The sequence below is a fragment of the Ambystoma mexicanum genome, chromosome 2q (assembly GCF_040938575.1).
Source record: "Ambystoma mexicanum isolate Mex_15411 chromosome 2q, UKY_AmexF1_1, whole genome shotgun sequence".
Taxonomy (NCBI): Eukaryota; Metazoa; Chordata; class Amphibia; order Caudata; family Ambystomatidae; genus Ambystoma; species Ambystoma mexicanum.
Window position 1 is genome coordinate 619,644,262 of NC_090924.1, and position 12,053 is coordinate 619,656,314.

At 45.8% G+C, this 12,053-nt stretch overlaps 1 protein-coding gene across 8 annotated transcripts in view; it reads left to right on the forward strand.

The window, feature by feature from the left end:
* PRKAG2 (protein kinase AMP-activated non-catalytic subunit gamma 2) overlaps positions 1-12,053 on the forward strand; it is a 2,090,293-nt gene that overhangs the window by 1,385,373 nt on the left and 692,867 nt on the right. The window contains exon 1 of one of the 8 annotated variants that reach the window (XM_069647776.1): positions 5,600-5,614. The exons of the other annotated variants lie outside the window; for them this stretch is intronic. The gene's annotated coding sequence lies outside the window, so the exon portion shown is untranslated. Of the gene's footprint in view, positions 1-5,599; positions 5,615-12,053 lie in introns of those variants that run through there. 8 annotated transcript variants of the gene reach the window in all.

Consider the following 12,053-nt stretch of genomic DNA (forward strand, 5'->3'; position numbering starts at 1 on the left):
GCAGACTGGAACGGAACTAGATCTTGAGGACCCAGAGTCATATTACTGGACTCAATGACAATATGAACCCCTTTCCATCCTGTTTCCATGTACCATTCTTTGATTTGTTTCCAACGCTGAGATGGTGGTTTTCATGCTTTTTTGTATATTTTTTGCATATCTTCTATAAACTGCTTTCACGTGCAAGATTGTTTCAGTGATGCAGTGGGAATTTGACATGGTTAGAGGCATTCATTTTCATTGATTTATATACCCAGTCTAATCAGATGCACTCTGGTCGACAATCCCATTTGTTCTCAGCAATATTTCACAATTCCTATATTTATCATTCACATTGTTTGCATCGTATTATTTCTATTATGTTTTTTTTTATTGCTTGCTATAATATGAAATCCTTTGTAAACATTCATATTGGTATTTACCAGGGATGTCCAGTGCTCCCCGCTCCATTCTAATTCCCATTGGGTTTAATATCATCCTCTTTACTGGCTTTGCCATTCCAAGATGGTGCCCATTTAAACCCAGCAAACTACCAGCAACAATACTCTGCAAACGCCTTCCGTGTTAGTATAGTCTATTGTTGTACAGTAGACTTGGGCTTATATGTGCCCCTTTTCTATTGCAGTCAATTTCCATTGCAGTTACTCCATCATGTGGACGGGCTGCAAAGTCTGCAGACTCGGTATAAGATTTAACACATTTACGAACTTCGAACGACAACTAAGAACCCCATTGTGGTTAGTATTTGAAGCGTGCTGCGTGGTCTCTGAGCACCGCAGGGTTAACCTATATAAGACTTTCAGTTGCAGCCATAATGCTGCGGGCTGTTAGATTGCGGAACCGTGGAGCCTGCACTGATCAATGTGCACTTACCATGTCTATTGGAAATTTGATTTGCCGTGTATGAGTTTAGTTTGAATTATTATTATTTTGATGGGTTTCAATATCATTTCTCATGTTGAGTACCTTGGTAGCTGATTAAGTGACTTTAACATTCACATGTGTCTGCAAATACTTCGGTGTAAAATGTGTTTTTAGATTGAGATACTTGTACTTCCTTATTATTCAATTGTTGCTGTTTTATGCACGGCAATATGTTCAGTGAGGGTGTTTTGTGGCATCAGGCATTGAAAACATGTGTTTTGGAGACACATTCCGTTTTGAGCTGCAGTTTTTCTTAATATGTTGAGCATGCAGTATTGTTAAGGGTTACTTTATACAGGCACCATCTTTAATTGACCCTGACGAAGGCAGCCTTATGCAGCGGGAACGCCGAAACTAGTTGGTCTTATATGGTATGTTGCTTTATTTCAGAATGTGAATAGGCCCAACTTTGTGAACAATTTCATTGTTTTGCTTTGAACTGCTGTATTGATTTTAAAGCTTTCTTATATGCCTTTTTGTACTTGGTGGTGGTGGTTTTTTGATTCTTCACACATTGGTTACATGAAATATATGTCATGATTGTTTTTATACATGTGTTGAATTAAAATTTAACATCAACTCTTACCTATGTCCAGCGTCCGACAGTCTGTGTCCCAACAGTGTCCTGGATATGTGCTGGTTAATCATTCAGTTCAGTCCAAGATATACAACTCGTGATTTTTGTTTCCTTGATATGTTGCTTGGTTCACCTGGAGTACCACTCACTTTGTTACTAGCCCATGATCAGAAGTCTCACCCTGGACAGCTCTTGTGTGCATTTTCGGGTGCACAATATTTAAATGTGTTTGTGTTCGCTTACAAATTATCTCTTGTACAATGGACCATGTTAAAAAAAATCAAAATAATTGAGACATTTGTTTTGATCCTGGAAAAAATTAAGAAGAATTCACTATTTATTTCACTTGCCTATATTATTTTTCTCATACTTTGTCCTCTTTTCCTAATAAATCACTTTACTTTTAATTGATGTATATATCTGGTTATTTGATTACTCGGTGCCCATCCTGACACTAGTCAACTCTCTCCTTCCTTTTCATATTAGGATGAGCCCCTATTGAGTCCAAATTGGATTATAAAATATTCCTACCACACGTTCGCTGTTACAATTGATAGCCCACACGCTTGCACTGAAGAGGTATCTTACACTATAGAAAATAACACGTGTGTATTGTTTTGCACCTCAATGGTATGCATTTTATTGAACCAGAAAGGATAAAGGGTCAAGTGGACCTGCCAGGATTTGAACCTGTGCCAATGAGGTCAAGCGCAGATCCCTGTCTCAAAGGATTGTGTCCACTGAGCCATAGACCAGACTGCATGGCTCAAAGAATAATACAACCGCTGCCAGTAAATGTACACAGCTGTAAGAGTAGCTGCCAGGCACCAAAAAGAGCATACGTTTTCCAACCTATGCAGAACGTGTTGGTGTTCCATTGAAAAATGCCAACATTGAAAGTACTGCTATTCGATTTCAGTGGTAAACCCCTGGGTAGGAGTATTAGAGGGCCACTGTACCAGCAATCCACACTCTACGTTCGACCGACAGCTTGATCCTGATGATCCCCAGTGTGAACAATGGGGTTCATCGACCCAGGATATGGAACAGTTTGCCGACTTGCCTTTAGCAAGACAGTGAAATGTACTTGATTTTATCATTTACAGGTGTGTTTTAGTTGCTTTTCATTTCTTTGGTGCCCTATTGGTGTGGGATTGGGCGGGCTTGAAGAAAAAGTACACTTACAGCAGAGGTAAAGATTTCAAGTTGCAACCTACTAGCCAAACAAAAAAAGTCACTTGCCACCTTAATTGTAAACATAAAGACAGGACACCAGTTCTTATTCACTGCGAGTCAATCTTCACTAGCCAGTGGTGAATGCCCATTTTGAGCCCTGATTTGCAGTATTGATCGTTTTGTGTGGAATTTGGGGGGGGGGGAGTGTGTGTGTGTGTGTGTGTGTGTGTTTATGTTGAATTTTGAGATAATGTTATGATGAAATATTTTGACCATATAGAGATCGTATCCAGTTTTTTTACAGTGCAAAACTCATCATGGATTATTTTTTACCAGACATTTTTTACTGAATATTTGCAGCAAAGCGCACAGGTAGTGTAGTGTGTTGCCCCTTTAACTGGGGGTGTGTGTGATCCAGCTGACAGAGGGTGCTCCGTCTGGTCCTATATGCTGCGTGCTCGCAGCGCTTCCAGGTGATCCTGCAAGCAACGTCCCGCTCCGGTGCCCGGGAGCGGGACATTACACTGGTGACAAGGTGTTCCAGGGCCCCCGTGCTGTCCAGTACCACGGGCTGCAGACAGGCTGTTTTGGTGCCCGGTGAAGGACCGGAGCGTGCGGCGTCAGCCACACAAACAGAGTGGGCGTGGCCTTGGCGGATGCCCGGCCCACGACAGTGATTGGTCAGAGTGCGGCAGATCAGCGGGTGACACCCTGCGGTCCCTGGAGGGAGGGACGGAGTCGAGGCAGCGGGAAGGAGCAGTGAGCCCCACGCAGCTGCTCTGGTTGGGGAAAAAAATGAATTATTAATAAACCGACAACATACTGCGCGTGTGAGGCAGCCCAGCCGACAGCTGCGACAGTCCCTGGAAAGATGAAAAAGTGAGGAGCAACAAGGAACCGCACTCTCCCAGCCCACCTCAACAAGGGGCACATTCTCCAGGCTCCCCGGGACACAGCAGGTGAGGCTGTGGGGGCGTGGCCATCCCCAGTCCATCACTGTAGCAGTATAGGGGGGCAAGGAGGAGCCTCAGTGCCCTGTTTTCCCCCACAGCTTCAAGGTGGAGGAGTGCATAGACTGCCCTGACAACCACCAGCAACACACGTGACTGATAGACCCATCAGGAGCAGACCCGAAGGGGAAGGGGCAAATTCTGACATGGGTTCGGGGCACGGCGGAGTGTCACATGGAATTCTGAAAGGAAGTGATAAACAGTGGGACACCACAGAACCTGGAAGGGTAGCGGCTCCCCAAGGAGTGCTTGTGCGCCCTGTGGAATGATGTGTTGAGCCACGTCAGGGGCCAATCGGAGGGTGTAACGAACTGTGCTGCATCAAGTGCCCAACATGGGCGTTGAAGAAAATGGCACCCCAGGGGCATATAGGCAGAATGGACAGCTGGCACCATTGCATGTCTTCAAAGTGGTGGGAGCACCTGTCAGTTTGGGACCTTGTTGGATGGCGTGGGTGGGAAATCTGGAGCTATGCTTCGAGGTGGTGGAGATAAAGGAAAGGGCAAAACGGCCAACCCTCCTGTATTCGCCCGGTTCAGCTGTCCAGAGACTTTTTAAGACTTTGCGACCTAGAGACCTAACATATGCAGCAGCCATTGCCGCACTGAATGAGTAATTTATGCCCATGATCAATCAGGACTATGAACGGTCAGGATGCGGTGTACGAGGCAATACGAAGGGGAGAGCCTGGGTGCGTTTCATGGCAAGCTTCGCAACACTACACTGTCCTGTGCAATTTCGAGGACAAGGTGAGAGCCCAGATAATATATGGCTGTAGCTCTACCAAGCTGCGCAAGCAGGTTCTCAGGGAGCCAGGGCTAAGTCTGGACAGAATCCTACAACTGGACCGGGCCCAGGAGCTGGCGGAAGTGCACGCATCAGTATTGGACAGTTCTAGGCAGTACATCAAGCTGGAAGAGCCCTTGCAACAGGTGAAGCTGGAGGAGGTGTGTGCCGTGGGCAAATGGCAAGGAAGTGAACCAGCCAGAAGAGGGCAGTGGCCTTGGAAGGAGATGGGCACCATCTGTCCTCAGTGCAGATGGGACTTGCCACACGCAAATGAGTCCCAGGCCAAAGGACACACGTGCGTGGAAAAGAGGGTCATTTCGGAAGGGTGTGCCTAGCCCCGGCGCCGGCCAGCATAGTTAGGCCATTGTCTAAAGAGGAAGTGAAACAAACTGCAGGGAGGAAAACCCCCAGAGCCGCAGTGGTCCAGGTGGCAGAAAATCATCAGCTGCAGTATGAACACGCAGAGGATGATGATGGAGAGGATGTATTCCTCCTTTCCTGTGGCAGGGGAGGCCCCTGCGAAGGATGGACGACCGGAATGCGGCCTCCCAGGCTGGACAGTTTGACCTAGGTATATAAGTACACAGCCGCTGGGGCTTGATCGGGCCCTCGGCCTGGGAAGTACTCATGTTTGCTGTGCCAAAGGTTTGTTTTGGGTTGCCATAGTTTAGTACGGGTGCGTGGACTGGAATGCACCAATGTTGCAGGCTCAGTTACAGGGCCATGGTTAATGTTTGTTTTGGTTTCGTTATAATAAAGGAGGGGTGTAGAGTGTTGCCCCTTTAACTGGGGGCGTGTTTGGTCATGGCCGGAAGCGACTCATGACCTCGTCATATAGGTTAATAAAAGGGGCCACTGCAGGCATGTGAAGGCACTGCAGTGGAGACCCAGTAAGCGGCAACAGTTGTGTTATTGGTGTGACTGTGCCGTGTGACCACGGCCTTGGGCCCAGCCTCCGCGTGTGTACCCACAGTGCCGAGGCAGAGGTGTGCTGGGTGCCCCCAGCGCTGTGAGGTCAGCTGGTGATCCAGTGACACAGGGTGCTCCCTCTGGTCCGGTATGCTGCGTGCTCACAGCGCTTCCAGGTGATCCTGCAAGCAACGTCCCGCTAGGGTGCCCCGGGAGCAGGACATTACAGGTAGGTTTTTCTGAGGCAATCAGAGATGGGAAAGTGTTGGGATAGCCGTGGGTTGTACTGGGGGTGCAGGTGGTTCCACGTGCATATTATTCGGTAAAATAAATCTACGGTAAAAATACAAGGAACGATAGAGATTGTGACCATAAGGAGAAGGTATGTTGTTTATTTTTGGATCGTGAATAACTGGACTATGAACAATATTCCCCAAAAAAATTTCATTCAGGAGTATGCATTTAAGGTTTAGTTAAAAACAATGTTTTTAAATATAGCACCAAGTCCAAGATACCGTGAGACCCCCGGAGCCAAAAGGGTAACTATTCTGCTGGAGAGCCATCTTGTGGGCCCCGTTTCGACAGCAGAGGTAAAGGCCTGAAGAGCGATTCCGCGTGTAATGTCGCCAGCTAACGCTATCGCGTATGAAGGGAGAGGGAGAACGGGTCGGCCACGCTTAGGTTTGTTTTCCAAAAGTGCTCGGGGACTGCCAAACGCATACCGCCTGCTGCGTCTCGAATTGGCCTTATTTGTTTTTAAATGTTTTTTAAATGTTCAGGTCCGGCTGGAATGTGTTCCAGCAGAGCCGAGGCCTGCAGATGACTGCATGCGCCCCCGCCAGCCGCCTCCCGCCTCACCCGCTGTCGTTATTAGCGTGCTCTTTCAGCTGAAGAAAGCACCCCATCAAGCTCCCTCCCTCCCCTCGGTGACCACCGCTGCCCGCGGAGGTAGGCGTGACTCCTGGGCTGTGGAAAATGTGCTTGGACTGCGCAGTCAGTTGTGCTTTACACAGATTCATTAAAACCAATACACGGAGGCCCGCTGAATTTGTCTCTATTGTGTACAAAATGTCCCTCGGAAATACCATATTCCTGCAACTTCTGGGTAGACATGTGTATAGAACCCACCTTAATACAGTGTAACACCCCCCAAAATAGCGAACCCATTACTTTCCCCGCACCACCCCTCTAATAGCCTCCCTTATTGCCTATTCTGCAAGCCACGTACATTATAGATTAGACAAGGTGCCAGGACTTGGTGACACGTGCGGCTGTTGTCTAGATTTCTCTTCTCTGTGCTACGTGGTCTGCAGGGGATGGGCTTCTGGCCCCATTTTGTCAGAATGTCTGTGTGTCTATTGTAAATAAATATAAAACAGATCTCTATTAGACAGAGTCATCTTGGCGAATAGGCAAACTCCCCCTCTGCAGTATTGCATTTAAGTCGCACATCACTCCTGGCGATGCCAGCATCCACCCTTTGTATCTAAATGCTGTGGCGCATATTCCCTCTGCTTCTCTGCGGTGTTTCTTGGGGTGTCTGCACGTGTACATTTCCGCAAAGAATGTCAGCGTCAGCGCCCTTGGCGTCCGCCATGGAACCAAAGGAAGTCAATGGAGTCTTAGGCCTTCAGCAACCCCCGTATTTTGACGTGCGAACAAGACTGGCTAAAGTGACTGTTCCACCTTCCAAGAAAAGTAAACATGGCAGCATATCCTTCCAAGAAACGACGTAGACAAATTAAATGGATGCATACCCCGAATAGATACGAGTAGGAACGTTTCTAGACAAGATGGTGCCCTGAGCAAACCACAAAAACGCGCCTCCACAAGCATGCACTGCTCACTCCCATGCCGCAAACTCTACACCAACTTCATGCCCAAGATCAGTGAGCCACTTCTGCCTCGCGCACAAGCATGCCAGTAGGTGCCACCTCCACAGCTATAGCCCCGAGGGCCAAGCCCCAACCAGAGTCAGCCCCTTCCCCTCCAACAAACACTGGAGTCTATCGTATCCTCAGCCGCGCGGGATAGGAGGATGGCCCACAAGTGGGGATGCCATGAGTGAGCCAAGGAGAAATTCACGCTGTGGTGCGCACCAGACAAATAAGCATCATTCTGTATGTCAAGTACTGCAGTCTGTTAAACCCCCTAGGAGCAATGTTTTTTGTGTAGTGAAGGATGATGTATTGTGGGCTGGAACATGTCCTGACATTTTTCAGATGTTAGCCAACTAGATGCTGGTGGGCATAGGTGAATTTAGCGTGGCAACATAGGTTCCGATGCCACATGAAAAGACTTAATGATGCATCTCAACATTTTTCATGAAGTCCTGAGAACCAACCAGAATGTCAAGATTAGAAATGGTCAGGTAGTGCAGAGTCCTAAAACTCACCTAGGTCCCCTCCATTAAATAGGTAAGCTACAGCGTATCAAGGCAAAGCTCAGCCTGATGTGGAGTAGGAAGTACCATAGATCCAGAGGTAGCCTGGAGCATTTCTAGATTTCACTGGGTATTATCGTATGCAATCCCCACTTGCCACTGCCTAGGGATAATCGACTCTTGGGGTATCAGAAGTGGAGAACTGAGGGGGCCAGTAACTTTTTATGCCTGGCTAGCGCTTGAAATGTGACCCCTGCATATGGTTATGCGACGACAGAGGCACCCTTGGAAAAGCTTCCTAACAAAAAACAGAGGCACTTGACTTCTTTATCAAACTGATTGTCCCAAGAGATGCCTCTGGCCAGGACATTTCCATTATTTTCCTTCACCTTGTTTGCTGCTGCCCTTCCCATTTACTCCTTCTATTCGCCCCCACCCCCTCACCTGGTTTCTACTTCCTCTTTGACTATTCATTCCTCCTGCCTGTCTATTCCCTACTTTTATTCATTCTCATTTTTGACTCTTTCCATATTCTCAATCTTGCCTCTCACACATAACTCCAATTAACCTACATTTTAACCTTCTCCTCTTCTCTCTCTCCTGGCCATCTGTTGTTCTTCTGCACATGAGGAGTTTGTGCCTGGCGGCTGACCATTTCATTAGGTAGGTGCACTTTCTGTGGATTACTGCACCTCCTGGGGAATTATTGAACCTGAAAAATCGAAATTTGAAAAAAAGAAGAAAAAGAAAAATCGAGGAAATTTGCATAATATTGTTGGAAAGGACTGTTTTATTTGGCATTTTCATCGTGCAGCCATTTTTTGAGCTTTTTAATACCTGAAGCTGCGTTGCTATTTTGAAAGCACTCGTTTTTTCCTCCTATTGCTGCTTATTTGACTGTTTTTGGCCCTTCCAAGATGGCCACTGTGGTTTTCTTTGTTGTGTAGACAGGCTGTGCTGAATCACCTCTCCCTTTGCTGCACCCCCATTGGTTGCTGAGTGTTTTCTTCCATCCAATCAGGGACCGGCAGGCTTCAGCCGGCCCTCTCAGCAAGGCCCACTGGCTGGAACTGGTTTCTTTCATCTGCTTCTCACTGGGAGTGAGGTCCTGTTTCCACCCTCCTGGCCATCTGTTGTTCTCCTGCACATGTGGAGTTTGTGCCTGGCTGCTGAACATTCCATTAGGTAGGTGCACTTTCTGTGCATTACTGTACCTCCTGGGGAATTATTGAACCTGAAAAATCAAAATTTGAAAAAAATGAAGAAAAAGAAAAATAGAGGAAATTTGCATAATATTGTTGGAAAGGACTGTTTTATTTGGCGTTTTCATCGTGCAGCCATTTTTTGAGCTTTTTAATACCTGGAGCTGCGTTGCTATTTTGAAAGCACTAGTTTTTTCCTCCTATTGCTGCCTATTTGACTGTTTTTGGCCCTTCCAAGATGGCTGTTGTGGTTTTCTTTGTTGTGTAGACAGGCTGTGCTGAATCACCTCTCCCTGTGCTGCACTCCCATTGGTTGCTGAGTGTTTTCTTCCATCCAATTCAGGGACCGGCAGGCTTCAGCCGGCCCTCTCAGTTTAGGCCCAGTTCCAAGGCCCCTGTCTGCTCCCTGGCCGCTTCCAGAACGCTAATTGGGGTCCTCTCTGCACCTTAACCACAATGATGCTGCCACCTCACTCCTCTAAGAAATCCGGACTGCCTTGACTTTGCCAACTCCAGAACTATGGATTAGTTCCCTCCTTATGGACTCACTTCTACTGCCTTTGACTATCACTGTTCTTTCTGTTTGTTGCTCCCATGTTGTCATCCTGCTGCGCAGTGCTTCCTAAACCCTTTGCCAACATCCAATTCCAAGATTGAAAAAGTCAAATCTTGCTGTTTCTGCTTTGTGCTAAAATGTCAAATCTTGCTGTTTTTGCTTTGCTCTTCAAAGTCAAATCTTGCTGTTTCTGCTTTGTGCTAAAATGTCAAATCTTGCTATTTTTGCTTTGCTCTTCAAAGTCAAATCTTGCTGTTTCTGCTTTGTGCTAAAAAGTCAAATCTTGCTGTTTTTGCTTTGTGCTAAAAAGTCAAATCTTGCTGTTTTTGCTTTGCTCTTAAAAGTCGAATCTTGCTGTTTTTGCTTTGTGCTAAAAAGTCAAATCTTGCTGTTTTTGCTTTGTGCTAAAAAGTCAAATCTTGCTGTTTTGCTTTGCTCTTAAAAGTCAAATCTTGCTGTTTTTGCTTTGTGCTAAAAAGTCAAATCTTGCTGTTTTTGCTTTGTGCTAAAAAGTCAAATCTTGCTTTTTTGGTTTTGCTCTTCAAAGTCAAACCTTGCTGTTTCTGCTTTGTGCTAAAAAGTCAAATCTTGCTGTTTTTGCTTTGTGCTAAAAAGTCAAATCTTGCTGTTTTTGCTTTGTGCTAAAAAGTCAAATCTTGCTGTTTTTGTTTTGTGCTAAAAAGTCAAATCTTGCTGTTTTTGCTTTGCTCGTAAAAGTCAAATCTTGCTGTTTCTGCTTTGTGCTAAAAAGTCAAATCTTGCTGTTTTTGCTTTGTGCTAAAAAGTCAAATCTTGCTGTTTTTGCTTTGTGCTAAAAAGTCAAATCTTGCTGTTTTTGCTTTGTGCTAAAAAGTCAAATCTTGCTGTTTTTGCTTTGCTCTTAAAGGATAGTTCCGGGACTTTTTTTTTATTGTCCCTACGGTTCGGCCATGTGTTTTTAAGCATAAATCGGTAGATCGTAGAAAACTTTCCTATGGACCATACCCGACTTTTCGTCCAATAACGCACTCGAAATCAGCCGCCATTTTCTGATAATCCTCTCACTTGCCGCATCGCCCTGGCTCACCTGCTTTTGCGGCACTAAATCAAATCCCCCGCCCCTGAAACAGACTTTATCAAAACATTCATATTCCCCGCCTCTATCCGTGACGTGACTGAGCTGCGTAGGCAAACGCGCCCAGGCGTCTTCTACGCGACTCCACACAGAACCCGGAAATCAACACAGATGAGCTCACACAACACAGCGCGCCACAATCGGGAATATGAAACTGTACTTTTAAATTAAACTTCAAGATTGTAAATTTGGTAAAGTACATTTATTTGACATCAAATGTTTTGAGAATATTCAGCGATTTTCATTTTTATTTGCTCACGTTCCAAAAAGTTCGTTTTGAGGCACGCGATGTTCCTTTGCTGTACACAGGGTCTTAGATCATCTCACAATACAGCGCCACAATTCGGAATATGAAACTGTGGTTTAAAAGCAAACGGCAAGATTGTACATTTGGCAAAGTACATTTATTCGACATCAAATGTTTAGAGAATATTCTGGGATTTGCATTTTTCTTTGCTCTCGATCCAAAATAGTTTGTCTTGAGGCAAGCGATGTTCGTGTGCAGTACACAGGGTGTTGGTTTACGATAAAATAAGCTCTTCGGTCGCACTGATAATCGCATGGCTGTTCCAACAACGAGGCACTAGGCCACCACAACGGTCTGTATGTTGCATCTAGCCGTTAGTACCGCGTAAGGGCATACTTGTACTTGGCGATCGTCCCATAAAATGGTCAGGGTGGTAACGTTGTTCACGCGGAGAAGCAACTGGCGGTTAAAAAAGCCATCCGCCGGTGTCTGGTACTCGTGACACATGCAGTAATGCATGATGTACCTGTTTGAAAAACATAAAAAATGAAATTAGTCTCACCATCAGATCTTTATTAAAATTATTCATTTTATATATTAGGTCGGGAAATTATTTCATAGCTAGGACAGTGCAACTGGGTATTATACATCAAGGGGTGGCTGTAGGATACTGAGACAGTCCCCCAGTGCAGGGGTTGACAGGGAGGCAGTGCAGGAGGAGAGTGGAAGGGCCCAGGACCGAGGTCGCAGACAGTGGACCAGTTGTAGCAGGGGAGAGGGAGAGAGAAAGCAGAAGCAAAGAGGAAGGTTTTGAGGTGCTTCCGTAAAAGGAGATGGTTCTCCTCAAGATAGTGGCGGTACAAAACAATATGCCACATAGAACGAACAAGTACAACTTAACCCGTCTTTAAAGCTACTGTATAGTAATTAAATTGCGGTATAAACTCATCTAAAGAGTTACTTACATTATACTTGCATTTTCCATTGTGTCTGTGCGTAGGGCAGCCCCGAAATACCACTCCTTCTATGCCGACGTTATTTCTTCTAATGAACGAACATGAAATGGCTTCATTATCGTTTCTTACGTTATTGCCCCACACCCCCAAAAAGAAGTCTTTCGGGATGGTCCCGGCCTGTCAAGGTCAAATAACAATACAACCTTATAC